This window comes from Leopardus geoffroyi, chromosome A1, assembly GCF_018350155.1.
Source record: "Leopardus geoffroyi isolate Oge1 chromosome A1, O.geoffroyi_Oge1_pat1.0, whole genome shotgun sequence".
Classification (NCBI taxonomy): domain Eukaryota; kingdom Metazoa; phylum Chordata; class Mammalia; order Carnivora; family Felidae; genus Leopardus; species Leopardus geoffroyi.
Genome location: NC_059326.1, coordinates 206,859,118 through 206,874,311, shown reverse-complemented (window position 1 = coordinate 206,874,311; position 15,194 = coordinate 206,859,118). Strand labels below are relative to the sequence as shown.

General features: G+C 37.4%; 1 long non-coding RNA gene across 1 annotated transcript in view; it reads left to right on the top strand.

Moving 5' to 3' along the window:
* The window catches only part of LOC123577401, a 31,241-nt gene extending 18,985 nt beyond the window's left edge, over positions 1-12,256 (top strand). Inside the window, exon 3 of the long non-coding RNA XR_006701827.1 lies at positions 11,907-12,256. This is a non-coding gene — a long non-coding RNA (uncharacterized LOC123577401). The remainder of the gene's footprint in view (positions 1-11,906) is intronic.
* The last annotated feature ends 2,938 nt before the right edge of the window (positions 12,257-15,194 follow it).

Sequence of the window (15,194 nt, the reverse complement as noted above, 5' to 3'; positions counted from 1 at the left end):
ATGGCAAGGTGACACTGGACTGAGAATTAGTACAATTCCTGCCTCCCAGTGAGTGAACTTGGGCAATTCAGCCTCATTTTCTTCATCTGTAACAGAAGAGGATTCAGATTTTAGATAATCTCTAAAGAATCTTAATCTAAAAATCTATGATTCTCTTCACCTTTCAGATTAGTTAGTAGGTAGAGAGAAAGTATAGTTAAGACTTCATAAGAATGACCTTAGGGAAACAAATTGTAGAAGTCCCATGTGTGAAATATTCAGGATGTGTCCTGGTATTATCCTTATGATCATCCATCAAGAATGAAAACATTTTCTTTCACGACTGAAGATGATTAATGAGATAGTCTGAGGTTGAGAGACAGTCCTGTGAATTGAATATTATAATTTGACATGATGACCAACCCTGTATTTTCATTAGATCTAAAGAAAAGGTTTATAAATGAACCATCATTTCTTTTTCCTATTATAATAGTGTCACTTCAAAGTGTCACTATTACTGTAACATATGTCTCTTGCAAATAGTGTCCCAGATAAAAGAATCACTCAAGTCAGTATTATTCAAGTATTTCATATTTAAGAATATATTCAAAATGCTTTTTTTTTACTAACTCATCAGTTAATTTCACATCAAAATCTAACCAGGAAAATTAAGGTTAATTATCAAATGGTAGATTCTAGTATCTGGATCCCTTAATCCACTTAAAAGACTGACAGCTGGCTTACATGCCCATAGGAGCTTTTTGTGACTTTAAAAATAAAAATAAAAAATAATAATAAAAACAAAACAAAACAGTATCGACATGGTTTGGGAAACCACTTTCACATGGAAGAATTCAGCCTCTGCTTCTACCATGTTTCTACTTATTTGAACCAATCGCTGTGAAGAGGGAAATCTGGTCTGAGTTTTATATTTATCTTGTGTCAGCATGCAGGCAAAACACTGGGACTGGGAGTACCATTTGGACTACATGGGATAGTGAAGAGGTGGTTCCCAAGTAGAGAGAACTTTGTTGACCAGATAATACAACTGGTATCATTTACATGGTGACCACTCTGTTTTTCTTGAAACTCTACCCTTCCATCATTTCTGCACGGCTACCCTCCCCCCGTTTTCCCCTACCTTTCTGGCAGCTATTCCCCAATATGCTTCCGGGATTCTATTCTTCCACTGCCCTTTCACAAGTGAGTGTTCCATTGAGCTTTATCCTCAGCCCTCTCCTCAATATGTTCACTTCTCTCAAGGAAACTTATCTAAACTCATGGTTTCAACAGTCACTCTTGTTTTTAACTGTCATAACTAGCCTAGACTTTTCTATAAGCTCCAAACCCATATTTTCTATTGTCTTCTATGTATTCTACAAATATTTCAGATTCGACATCATTTGAAGACTGAATTTATCAAGTTCCTCAAAAATCTGATCACCCCTCTTAGAGTCAATAGCACCATCACTTCCATCATAGGCCAACATGGAGTGGTGCTACAATCCTCTCCCCTCCTTCTGGCCTACATTCAAGTAATATAAATAGAAACTAGGTTAAAGCACGGGCACTCCTTAAAGAGACTGCTGTCCTGAAGGTACACTGCAGAGAACCAGGGGATCATATGGATGTGCTAGTAACAGGGACGAGCCTGGGCCAGGCTTGGGGGTGGAAATGGCTAAAATTGCATTCAGAAGGAAAACAAAAAAGTGAAGGAATAAGGATGGACAGTCTTAAAATATGTCTTCCAAAAATGTCAAAAGCAAATGGAGATGTGGGAAAAGATACAAAAGATGTTGAAGCAAAATCAGCAGAAGAATAACTGGATGATAGAAATAGGGGGAAAAAATGAAGTTGAGATGACCCCAAGATTGTTGCTTAAATGGTCAGGTAGATTTGGGTGTTTTTTATCTTCATCTCTAAGGCTGCCATCCTTCTCTACACAACAGTAATGAGAGAAAAATACACCAAAATACTACTACCTAGTCCACTGAAATATCCGCTCATTGGTTCCCCCGAATCTACTCTTTTTTCCTCCAATTCACTCTCTCAACAGCAGCCACAGTGATATTTTCAAAGTATAAATTTCATTCTTTCACTACAATGATTGAGCCCCCCTAATGATCTGTGAAAACTGGCCTTAAGAAAAGGAAAATATATAATACATCTTAGAGGGCCCTACATGGTCTTGTCCTTCTCACCTAGTCTACACCGCAATTTTTGCCATTCCCTCAGATATACCAATCTTCATCCCAGTCCCTCTAGTATGCTGGCTTCCCCCCACTCCTCTGGCCTCAGGGCCTTTGTAGATGTTGTAATTTCTGCCTGGATGTCATCTTCTGCCTAGGTAGCTATTACTCATTCTTTTAATTTTAGCTTAGGCAATCTGTCAGGGGAGAGTTTCTTCCAGTCCCTCTTCCTACTTCCCTCAAAGAAGGCAGTTCTCTTCACAGCATATTGCAGTTGATCCTCTTAGCACTTATGGAATTAATTGTCTATCTGCATAATGATGTGATTAATGAGAGTTTTCCCTCTCTAAATAATAAACTCTATAAATACAGGGACCACTATTTTGTTCAACAGTTCATCCTCAATGCATAGGCTTCAATCTAGCTCTCAGAGATGCTTGATAAATTTCTTATTGGTTGAATGCATGAATTAATTGCCAAAGGGGAATTAGACTTACATATTGGCTGTAAGAGGCCTGTAGGAGATTCAAAGGAAAATGCTTAGCATGTGGTTGATAGACAGGTCTCTGTGGTTGAAAAGCACTCACTTTAGAATCAAACTGTCAGGATCTAAAACCTAGCTTGGTCATTGGCTTATCTAAGTAACCCTAGGCAAATTGTGTGATATGGCCAAACTTTTGTTTTCTCCACTGTAAATGGAGATGATAATAGCATCTATCTCACTGTTGGTGATTGTTAAAGGGTTAAATGAAATCATGAATGTACACTTATTAATACAGTATCTTGTACATAGTAAGCACACAATGAATATTGCCTTTTTGTTGTTACTGCTATCATTTTGGAGGTCTGGACCACAAGTAAATGTTGTTGAGATTAGTTATAGTTTTCAAATCATTCAGGATAGTTGAAGTGGTAAGAGTTGTTGAGATTGCCTGGGGAGAAAATACAGAGTGAGGAAAAGGCTAAAAAAGAGAACTTGAGAGAACACCAAAAAGATTCAGAGGGAAAGGTAAAAAATATACAGTGGGTTGAGTAGAGAATTAGAAAAAGGTCAGGAAAGTTTGGCATAAAATAAGACAAGAGATCTGATTCATTCCTATTTACTGGTTGCTTTAAAATATATCTATTCTTTAGATGCATAGGGGCCAAGGGCAGGCCACCCCAAGATTGGCCTCTTTGGTATGAACATTATTTTTAATTAAAAGCAATTAAAACCCAGTAGATTCAAGAAAAGCTCTTTACCTCCCCTCAACTGCCTGCTTGTACCACATAGGAAGCTATTAACAGAGATTCCTCTTTACCTAAGAAACTTATCTACATAACAATAGTCTCTCTTTTCCAAACATCTTTCATCTTCCTGCTAATGGTCTTTCTCCTTATATCCTCAGACCCCTACTCTTCTCCTTAGCTCATGTAAGCATCATGTTGCCTGACTATCTTTGGAATTTCCATGTCTGTGTGGATTCCCTGTACATACACTATCATATTTTATTTTCTGCTGTTAATCTGTCTTGTGTCAATTTGATTCTTAGGCTGGCTAGAAGGACCTTAAAGGGTAACTTCTTCATTTCCAACAGGTGGTTAGACCTTAAAATGTCCGGGAGGCAAGTTCACCATGAAAAGTCAAAGTACTTATTGAGTCCTCTAGAAATTATCTACTTTGGCTTAGCAACATTTTTACAAGTTGAAAATCAGGAAGTCAATGTTCTTTCCTAATTATTGTATCAGAGAATAGCTTTCTTGGTCCTTATTTTATCTAAAAAAAAAACACTGTGATGAAACAACACATTGATGGAAGAAGGAAATGGCTTAAAGAACTTTCTAACAAGCCTCATACAATGCTACATCAACCTTAGGTTCCTTTGTGCATCAAAGAATTTGCTGCAGAAAACAAAATGACTTTGAGTACATGCTATTTTATTATGACTGGAATAATAGCAAAAAGAAGCGGCCTGCTGCATGTTTCATATCCAATTCAATGCATTGTATTTTTATCCCTCCTGCTGCATGTTTCACATCCAATTCAATGCATTGTATTTTTATCCCTCACTACTCTCCATGAGCTCTGCCATTTTCAGATTCAGTGGGAAACCAAAAATTACACATTTTGCTTATGGTACTACCTACTTTTTCTTCAGGAAAATAAATAACTGTTCATAGAGATTCCTGAGAAATTCAACTCCAAGGACTGCTTCTCTATCAAGTGACCATGGCTTCTATAACCACAGCATATTGGGGGTGATCTGGTGATCAGGAGCAACAACAACAACAACAACAACAACAACAACAACAAATCAAAACAAACAAAACCCCCATGATTCTTCACACTGCTTGCTTCCAGATGGTAAACAAAATAGTCAAGTCTGAGTATCAGAACACATTTTAATTAGACTAAAAAATGACAGTTGGGGACACCTGGCTTGTTGGGTCAGTAGAGCATGTGGCTCTTGATCTCAGGGTCATCAGTTCAAGCCCCACGTTGGGCACAGAGTTTACTTAAAAATAAATAAATAGATAAACGAAACAAACAAACATTTGGGTTAATTGTGGCATTTTCAACAAATAAATAACAGATCTTATAATTTTACAAATAGTGTATATAACAATAGCAAAACTAAAATGGTTCCAATTATCTTACCAGATTGAAAGTGCTAAATCAGAGTTCAAAGGAGTTGCTCAGCCATCTATTTCCCAGGAGTAATTAAAGAACTTAGTTGCAAGATAAGACCTCTTTGGACTATTCTATTGACTAGCTACTTTTGGAATTTGTATCTTTGTGTATGAAAATTCCAGAAAGAATATAAGCAATAGGTAGGTTCCCATTCACTCATTAGAGAGACCACATCAACAAACACAGTATGGACATAAAGAACATGCTCTGTCACATTCAGATGGCAAACAGACACATGAAAAGATGCTCGACATTGGTCATCACCGGGGAAATACAAATCAAAACCACAGTTAGATACCACCTCACACCAGTCAGAGTGGCTAAAATTAACAACTCAGGAAACAACAGTTGTTGGCGAGGATGTGGAGAAAGAGGAAACCTTTTGCACTATTGGTGGGAATGCAAACTGGTGCAGTCACTCTGGCAAAGTATGGAGGTTCCTCAAAAAAATTAAAAATAGAGCTACCCAACAGCCCATCAATTACACTACTAGGTGTTTATCCAATGATACAAAAGTGTGATTTGAAGGGGCACATGCACCCCAATGTTGATAGTAGTGCCATCAACAAGAGCCAAATTATGGAAAGAGCCCAAATGTTCATTGGCTGATGAATGGATACAGAAGATGTGGTACACATATACAATGGAATACTACTTGGTGAAAAAAAAAAAAAGAATGAAATCTTGCCATTTGCAACAACGTGGATGGAACTGGAGGATATTATGCTAAGTGAAATAAGTCAGAGAAAGACAGGTATCATATGATTTCACTCATACGTGGAATTTGAGAAATTCAACAGATGAACATAGGGAAAGGGAAGGGAAGGAAAAATAAGATAAAAACAGAGAAGGAGGCAAACCATAAGAGACTCATAAATAGAAAGAACAAACTGAGGGTTGATGGGGGTGGGGGAGAATGGGGAGCTGGGGAAAATGGATGAATGGGCATTGAGGAGGGCATTTGTTGGGATGAGCACTGGGTATTGTATGTAAGTGATGAATCACTGGAATCTACTCCTGAAGCCAAGACTATGCTGTGTTTAGCTAACTTGAGAATAAAACAAACAAAGAACATGCTCTGTCAATATTCACCAAGAAATTTAGGGAATTTACATTTAATATGAATATCTACATAATGCCATCTGTCTAATAATACTATGCCTAGTGGAAAAGAAAAATCCTTTTTGAACTAGCTGGTCTTTTATGGAGTTATTGCAAAAGTCAGTTGTTCTAGAATATATTTCAAAGCCATAGTGACCAGCAATACTTCCTTTGATTTAAATGTTGCAACAATTATTGCTCTAGTGTCTCATTTACCTCAGCCACAAGTAGCTTTATTACCTGAATTAGTTTTATCCATTATAGTCACATATATAACCCAGAGTAACTGAGTGTCAAATACCATACTCCAGCATTCAGCAAACATGTCTATTATACTTTAAAAGACCAAGGACTTTAAATAGTAATAATAGTAGTAGTAGTAATAACAGTAACAGTAATAATAACAATAATACCCTCTGAGTGATAGATAGGAGGACAAAAATTTACCTCCACAGTTACAACAGCCCATTTGAGCATGTGTAGTGCAGACTGCTTTCTACTCAGGAAACATTCTGAGAAGTGGTAAGTGAATTCAGAGAGGATGGAGAGGGAAAATAAAATTCACTTCAGGGGGCGCCTGGGTGGCTCAGTCGGTTAAGCGTCCGACTTCGGCTCAGGTCACGATCTCACGGTATGTGAGTTCGAGCCCCGCGTCGGGCTCTGTGCTGACTGCTCAGAGCCTGGAGCCTGTTTCAGATTCTGTGTCTCCCTCTCTCTCTGACCCTCCCCCGTTCATGCTCTGTCTCTCTCTGTCTCAAAAATAAATAAATGTTAAAAAAAAAAATTTAAAAAAAAAAATTCACTTCAGAATTTGCTTATCTTTGGAACAATCAACAAACGTGAGAGCCCACAACAGACAAGGTACTGAAGGCAGGGCTAAGAGCATATTCTCTGCCCTCCAGAAGCCTTGAGTATACACTAGTTAAATTGAAGGAGCTATACTCTCCACATAAATCTACATTCTACATGATCTCCTATTTCACCAAGCAGACAAACTTTGGTTCCTGGGCAGCTTATTAGAATTATGTCTGAAGACCAATTTATTCCTTCTTAGTAGATTTCTGTTCTCTTCCTTTGAATTCTCAGCAATACTAACCTGATTAGCAGGGAGGCCAGGACCAAATATTAATGAGATAATTATGATGTTTTCTTATACCAGGCAACCAGGGACTTCTGGCAAAGACCAGCAGGATGTAAAGCAGGAGGACAAAAGTAAAATGTTAGTTTCCAGAAATAACTTATGCTGTCTGCTATCTTTGTTGAAAAAGCAAAATCTAATAGTGTCACAAAAACAACAGCATGCAGAGGTGAAGGGGAAAACAATGAATATGAGGCCATGGGAAGAAAAAGTACTTGTTGAAAGCTTTCCTGTAACATAGAGACCTAGTTTATGGAATTTTTCTGCACACATTCTGGTAAATAGCCCCTATAACTAAAGTGTGCTTTTCTGAATACTTCTTTTTCTTACTGTGCATGCAGCAAGTTCACAAAATTTAAATCATGCTAACGTGCTACCACATTTTAATTTCTAAATTTTTCATTAAATAAATGACTTTCCCTTGGATCCAAGTCATTAGTTAGCAGAAAAAAAGAGACAAAATGTCTGACTTAATTTAATGCTTAATTAAATCCAATTATATATATATATTTTATCTATATCTATATATATTTTTATCTATATCTATATCTATATCTATATCTATATCTATATCTATATCTATATATTTCCCCCAAAATGGTGGATGTTGGCATAAGAAATGTGTGGCTTACATTTCCTTATGAAATGTAACTCTGGAGATAAACATCCTCAGGATGTCCTGGCTCCCACTGGTACCTAGCATGATGTCCCTTGTTAACAGGAGTTTATATTAGAATGCCAAAATATATCTAGGGCTATAAGCAAAACCTGGGTGATTTAAGGCATTGTCTGCCATGCTTCATGTTTAATACTTGAGGGAGGTGTTGAATGGTTATAAGCAGAAGCCAAAATTGACATTTTAGAAAGAGCACTGTAGAATCATGCAAAAACTTATTTGGAAATGATTTAGAATACTTACAATAATCTAGTTGAGAAACGATAAAGTCATAAAGTAATACAGCAGCAAAGAGATAGAATAAGATGGAACTGAAAATTATTAATGTGGCAGAATGAATGTCTTGGCATATAATGGATTGTGTACAATTAGAAATAAGGAGAAAAATAATGAAACATTTCTGGATTAAGTGAGAAAATACAGGAAGATGAGCAGATTCTGGAGAAGATGATGATCATTCCCAATTTGTTCTTAATTTTTAATATGATAAGCACCTGATTAAAACTAGCCTCAGTGAGGAAGAGCTTTGATAGGACAGGAAGAAGAGAGAAAAAAGACTGAAGGGGGATCAGAGGGCAATGTGTTTCATAGGATCCTTAAATCCTCAATTTTATGCTCTCTTTATTACGCATACCATCAAATCCTGTCAATCTTCTCTCAATCGGAAGCCAAGGATGCTTTTTAGTCCCCTATATTTCAACTGAGCCTTATATTCAGCTCATGGATATTAAGGGGGATAAGTCTTACTCTGTACCCAAAGAAAGCACATAACAGCAATGTATCTTGAGCATATCACTCAATGTCTACCCCAAACCTCCATAAATTTATCTTTAGAGTTTGACTTTCACCAAGGCCAATGTGAAAAACCACTAGCTGTGTAATTCATGTGGATTTTTCATCTTAAAAATGCTATTTAGTGCATAATTTTGTGTTTTAATATATTTATAGACTTGGTGTCCAGCCCATATGTTGAGATTCGTAATTTTGAAATTCAATGCTGTCTATGTAAGAATCTCATGATACATTTTCCTGAGATAAAAGGAACAGGATAAAGCTTATTCTTTTAATAAGCGAATATATGGTATATTCTATTGTCAAACAATGAGAACCATGTCATCATCTAGTTTCTGTCTTGCTGGGTTACTGAGAATCTGAGTATAAAATTTGGGTTTAGTTATTACTATTCTTAGTCTGAAATTTGTTTTATTTTTGCCTCTCTTCTTCATGCCCCCATTCTTCAAGTTTATATAACTGTAAGTTTGACTTTTATTCTGTTACTGGTCTCATCTGTCTGTACCTTGTTCTCACTATCAGACAATTTATACCCCTTCGAAAACTCTTGATACCTATTCTACTGGGGAATCCTAGAATTTTACCTGCTACTGAGGGCTTCCTAGAGTTCCCATGCTAGATAAATATTTTGGTTGGATCCTTTTTTTTTTTCCTCCTCAAAAGCAACATTAAATCTCCCGTTGCTGGGAAATGGTGCTTTTTCCTATTATTGGAATCAATGAGTCAAGACATATGTCTTTAATGGAGGTTTTGGCAAGCATGATATTATAGTTATTATTAGATGGTCAGAAGTAAACTGAACAGTTTGTTTTCCGTGCTGTAAATACAAATCTATGGTTTAAATCAAACACTGCAGTTTATAATGTGGTAGAAATATTTACATGGAAAAAAGTACTAATCGATGTGCAACATTAAGAAAATGTAAGTTTTACAAATTCTAGAAGCTAAAATATTTCACAGATCACAAGAAAAGTAAGAACAAAGAAAACTCAAAGTAAGTATACCAATCCATGTTAGGAAATGTGCTCCACCCTCAAAGAGTCTGGTTCAGTTAGCATTTTCTGGTTGCAAGGAAAAGACGACTCACTCTAGTTATCCCAAGTAATGAAGTAATGCTGGGGATGGTGAGGAGGTGTGCTGTATGAATAAAAATGCACAGGAATCCAGGAAAAGTCAGACATCTAGAGTAGGATCCACAGCAGAGCCAGGCTACAGAATTTCCACCTACAGCCTGGACATCAAGTCTTCAAATATAGCCAAACACGTTAAGACATGGTTTATTGGTATTGCATTACAATGCATGATGGAATAATGCTGTTTTCGGACTTTATGGCTACCCTGCACTGATACGTTACTAATATCTCTGCTTGCCTTTTTCTATCCTATCACCAACTTCTTCATTTTTTCTTTTCACCTTCATACATTTTCTTATGTTTCTCCTTAATACTTCTTGCTTTCTTCAAACTCCAGCTTGACCCTGACTTATGACCTCAACCATATAGCTTAATTATCTTTGTATGTCCTTGGATATATCTCCCACTTCCCTCTGTATTTCCTAATTTGAAGTGTATAGGCCAAGCAAGCAAGAATCTGTTTGGCCTATACATCTTTTCACACCAGGCCAAATACAGGTCATGGACCAGTGTCTGGATTTTGGTAGGGAAGTCTATGAGGTCACACAATACTCCTAGACCTGCCATATGAGCTGTATGAGTAGAGGAGTTTCACTTGGGAAGGACTAAGGCATAGCACCAAGACTGGTGAAGTGAATATTCAGCTCTATAATACATCTATAAGATAAGAAAGTGACAGATTTCTACCACCTTGCTCCTTCTAAAAAAAAATCATCTGAGTTTTAGGCAGATCTCCCTGGTACTCAACATGGACTTCTAGAATGAATACATATAGCCTAATCAAAATAACCAGTAAATCAAGGTATATGTCTCTAATGAGAACAAGCTCCTGCCTTAAAAAAAAAAAAAAAGTGTCCTATGCATTCCAGAGTTCAATGCAAGTGAATTTCTGATTATTGAGTGTCCCTTTTGAATGTCATAGTCTCATGCTGTAACTGATCGCCTCATTATTACTCAACTCCTAAAGCATCCAATGCAACTAATTACAACTATATGTCTTGCACCTTGAAGGTTTTAAGTACTTTTGGAACAAAATATTCTTGTTTCATAATACTAAAAGGATAAAAGCAATATGTACTTCATAAATGTGGATTAATAGAATATATATAATTATAACTAGACTAAAGCTCACTGAAAGCATGGACTGTCTTGTTCATTTCTCTTCCTCAGATACTAGTATGATGTCTAACACATAGCATGTGCTCAATATATTTTTCAAAATAAATAATCAATCAATCAATAAATGACTGAATGAAGACCACACCTATTTGCCCACATCTTCTAAATAGTGGAAAGAATGGAGATTAGTCTAGTATGGACTGTTTTTTGAATAGTATGAAAAAGTGTCCCCAGATTCCATAGAATCCCTGCATACACAAACTAGAAATGAAATAGGTTTAGATACAGGTATTCTAATTAAAAATAAGTTTCTAGAGAAAAGCAAAACAAAATACTGCAGACTCCAACAGGAAAATATGTATTTCTTTGGTTTGAGCCTAGGTAAAACCTAATATAGGTTTTAGCCTATATTATTATATAACATTAATATATATATATATATATATATATATATATATATATATATATATTTTATTCCTAAGTGTAGCTTCTCCTAGGCAAAACTTGATGTTTACTGTTTTGTGTTCTCAGCTAAGGAATACCTGGCGCCTGGGTGGCTTAGTTGGTTAAGTGTCCAACTTCGGCTCAGGTCATGGTCTCACCGTTTATGGGCTTGAGCCCTGCCTGGGGTTCTGTGCTGACAGCTCAGCCTGGAGCCTGCCTAGGATTCTGTTTCCCAAACTTTCTGCCCCTCCCCACTCGTGCTCTCTCTCTCTCAAAAATAAACAAACATTAAAAAATTTAAAAAAAAATACCCGGTAATAGGATTCCTTGCCTCTTTCTGAGGAGAGAAGATTCGGAAAAATAGCCACGAAACCCCTCACATCCCAGCACAGACGATCCTCCAATAGGAGTTTGATTCCCATAGTCTACCTTGGGGCCGAGTTTGTAGGAAATTGTCCTTACTCCAATTACCTCTCTCATCTCACTTGGCAACAGAGTAATCAGATTTCTAAACTCATCTTCATTCTCTTAAATAGTAAGAACGAAAGGCAGAAAACCCACAGAATGTTACGTGTGACTCATTTTTCAACTCTGCGTGAATAATTTGGCACAAAGGCATAATTTTGCTATTAATGAGGAATAGTTACATGTGTTTTCTCCTCAGGCAGTTGAGCACCCAAATGAGAGACTGATTGCTTTGAACAATGCTGCTGCCTTCCTCCCGGTGCTTGTTATCATTATTTGAAATCACAGAAAGGAGCTGATTCACCAAACTGAATCACTCACATAATGACCAAAGTTCTAGAAGCTTGTGCCCTGGGGCCCAGGGGCTGGACTCTTTCTGCTTTGGATGTGATAACTGTGCTGCCAGTTCAAATGGTAAGGTTTGCAGGAACTCTTTAGTCTCTTCCTTTAAATTAAAAAATGAACTTTGCCATTTTGTTCTTTGACAAAGAACAACCCCTTTTATAAATAAAGTTTTTTTTTTTTTCTCGTTTAGCTATGAGCCACAATCTCTTGTAAGGGGTAAGACCCAATGGGTATCAGAAGAGTCCCTCTCATGTGTATAAATGGTATCCTTCTGGGTTTGAAGAACTGTGTACGTTGATTCTGCCCAGTTTCATGTATAATTTTTAAACACTGCTGCCCTGAGCCATCAAGGGCCAGTGCAGGAGGACTAGAGGGTAATTAATACACAAGGCCACAGGACCCTCAGCTCTCCTACCAGACATATGACCCATCCCTTGTCCTTCAACTAGGGAAGCTAGGCTTCATTTCTGTTTTGGGTTTTGTTGTTGTTGTTGTTGTTTGTTTTGTTTTTAGAGAGAGAGAGTTCTAGTGGGAGAGAGGAGCAGAGAGAGAATCTTAAGCATGCTCCATGCTCAGCAAGGAGTCCTACACAGGGCTCAATCCCACCACCCTGGGATCATAACCTGAACCAAAATCAAGAGGTGGACACTCAACCAACTAAGCCATTTGTGTTTTATATGTTGAATTTCTGCATCAAGTTTCATTTGAAAAAAATAATTCAAATGCTCTAAAAAGATGAAAAACTGTTGTGGGAGAATGAGCACTGAACTAGGAATTGGAGTATCTTCATTCTGGTCCTGCTTCTGCCCCTAATTAGCTAGTAGACTTTGAGAAATAACTTCACCTTTTGGGGCACCTAGGTGGCTCAGTCAGTTAAGCGTCCGACTCTTGATTTCAGCTCAGGTCATGATCTCACTATCGTGAGACTGAGTGCCAAGTTGGGCTTGGTACTGAGCGTGAAGCCTGCTTAAGATTATCTCTCTTTTTGGCCCCTCTCCTCAACTCAGGCTCTCTCTCTCTCTTTCAAAATAAATAAATGAACATAAAAGACAGAAAGACAGAAAGAAAGACAGAAAGAGAAAGAAAGAAAGAAAGAAAGAAAGAAAGAAAGAAAGAAAGAAAGAAAGAAAGAAAGAAAGAAAGAGGCACCTGGATGGTTCAGTCGGTTAAGCCTCCGACTTTGGCTCAGGTCATGACCTTACGATTCATGAGTTCAAGCCCACGTTGGGCTCTGTGCTGACAGCTCAGAGCCCAGAGCCTGCTTCAGATTCTGTGTCTCCCTCTCTCTCTGCCCCTCCCCTACTCATTCTCTCCCTCTCTCTCTTTCTCTCTCTCTCTCTAAGATAAATAAACATTTAAAAAATTAAAAAGAAAGAAGTAACTTCACCATTTTAGACCCTGACTCCCCTGCTATTAATTTGAGGCATCAGATGGTAGAATTCAAGCCAGGCCCTCAGAAGGTGAGAGAGTCACTCAGAGGTACTCAGGATTGACCTTGAAAAGGAAGGGTGAGGACTCTCATTTTTCCAACTCCACTTCAAACAGTGCAACTCTGTTATATATTTATATATGCATATATATGAGATAGTTTCCATATAAAATTTAATTTGAGCTTTAAAAGATTAAAAAATTTGAAAGGCATTCAATTCTATATCAATATACTCTTAATTTTGACATTCTATTGCTCTATAATTCCTATATTCTATATTCCATTAAGAGCAAAACACTGTACAATGACTTATTATTCATATATTTTGCTATTTATTAATGTTAATAACATGATGCAATAATACATAACACATGCATATACATAACACAATTCTTTTTCTTTTTTTAACTTATGTGTATTTTTTTTTTTTAATTTACATCCAAGTTAGCATATAGTGCAACAATGATTTCAGGAGTAGATTCCTTAATGCCCCTTACCCATTTAGCCCATTCCTCCTCCCATAACCTCCCTCCCCCCAGTAACACTCTGTTTTTTTCTCCATATTTAAGAGTCTCTTTTGTTTTGTCCCCTTCCCTGTTTTTATATTATTTTTGCTTCCCTTCCCTTATTCATCTGTTTTGTACCTTAAAGTCCTCATATGAGTGAAGTCATATGATATTTGTCTTTCTCTGACTAATTTCACTTAGCATAATACCCTCTAGTTCCATCCACATAGTTGCAAATGGCAAGATTTTATTCTTTTTGATTCCTGAGTAATACTCCAGTGTGTGTGTGTGTGTGTGTGTGTGTGTGTGTGTGCGCGCGCACGCACGCGTGTGTGTGTGTGTGTGTGTGTATACACACACACCATATCTTCTTTATAACAGCATACCTATATCCCTTGGATAAATACCTAGTAGTGCAATTGCTGGGTTGTAGGGTAGTTCTATTTTTAGTTTTTTGAGGAACCTCCATACTGTTTTCCAGAGTGGCTGTACCAGTTTGCATTCTCACCAGCAGTGCAGAAGAGATCCTCTTTCTCTGCATCCTCGCCAACATCTGTTGTTGCTTGAGTTGTTAATGTTAGCCATTCTGACAGGTATGAGGTGGTATCTCACTGTGGTTTTGATTTGTATTTCCCCGATGATGAATGATGTTGAGCATTTTTTCACGTGTCGCCTGGCTATCTGGATGTCTTCTTTGGAGAAGTGTCTATTCATGACTTTTGCCCATTTCTTCACTGGATGTCTTCTTTGGAGAAGTGTCCATTCATGTCTTTTGCCCAATTCTTCACTGGATTTTTCGGTGTTGAGTTTGATAAGTTCTTTATAGATTTTGGATATTAACCCTTTACCTAATATGTCATTTGCAAATATCTTCTCCCATTCTCTTGATTGCCTTTTAGTTTTGCTGATTGTTTTCTTCACTGTGCAGAAGATTTTTATTTTGATGAGGTCCCAATAGTTCAATTTTGCTTTTGTTTCCCTTGCCTCTGGAGATGTGTTGAGTAAGAAGTTGCTGCAGCCAAGGTCGAAGTGGGTTTTACCTGCTTTCTCCTCAAGGATTTTGATGGCTTCCTGTCTTACATTTAGGGCTTCCATCCATTTTGAGTTTGTTTTTGTGTATGGTGTCAGAAAGTGGTCCAGGTTCATTCTTCTGCATGTCGCTGTCCAGTTTTCCCAGCACCACCTGCTGAAGAGACTGTCTTTATTC